Below are 1,034 nucleotides of genomic sequence, written 5' to 3' on the forward strand. Positions count from 1 at the left end.
TAGATTATTACTGTCATCTGTTTAGATACTTCATCTTCAGCTCTGTTCACCTGCTCATCTTTGAGCCTGTGCCGCACTGTTCTAACTGCTGTAGAAAGAGAACGCAGTTCCCTGTCTAGAATAATCTCCCCGAGTCATTGCCCCTTTCCCTCCTTCCCTTATTAAAAAAAAAAAAATCACTTTTCTACTCTTGTACAATTATTTCTTTAGTAAAACACTTTTCCCCCCAAATATTAATAACAGTCAACTTTTACTTGCAAATTGCTTTCCATGGGTCAGGCACTGGGTCAAAGGCTTTATTGACATGAATCATCAAATTTAATCTTATGAGACATACTTCATCATTATATTGACTTTACAGATTGGGAGAACAATCATTGGAACCATTAAGGAAGGAACCCAAGCTGTCTGATTCTAGAACTTGTGCCGTTGTATGACTACAGGGCATCACTTCCATTATAAAAACTCTTGTTGAGACTGGGCTCAGATTTGGATGAAATCTCTAGATTTATTTGGGAAGGACTGACAGTGTTGAATGCTAAGTCTTCCTATTCAGTATTATGATTATTTTTTATCCAATTACTTATTTATGTTCTTCAGTAAAGTTTTATATTGTCAATAGAAGTAATATTTACAGAGTACTGACCACACTGTAGACATTGTCTAAATGCTTTGCAAATATTAACTACTTTAATTCTCACCGTGACCCTTTGGTGTTGGCCTTGTTATTATTTCCATTTCACAGATAGGGAACCGAAGCACAGAGATGGCTCTTCACATTAAATGACTTCGTATCACATAGCCAGTGAGTGACAAAGCTGGTATTTTTGTTACACTCTCTTGGCTCCAGAACCCATGACTTTGGCTACTAAGCTCTCAGATTTACCTCTCAAATCATGGGTAAAGTACTATATTTCTATCTGTTCATATATATATATATATATATATATATATATATATATATAGCTTTGTTTTTTTTTTTTTTTTTTTTTTTTTTAGGAGACTGTAACAAAAATACCAGCTTTGTCAATCAC

Source organism: Aethalodelphis obliquidens, unplaced genomic scaffold (genome assembly GCF_003676395.1).
Source record: "Aethalodelphis obliquidens isolate GAN/ISIS:26980383/991018 unplaced genomic scaffold, ASM367639v1 scaffold29, whole genome shotgun sequence".
Taxonomy (NCBI): domain Eukaryota; kingdom Metazoa; phylum Chordata; class Mammalia; order Artiodactyla; family Delphinidae; genus Aethalodelphis; species Aethalodelphis obliquidens.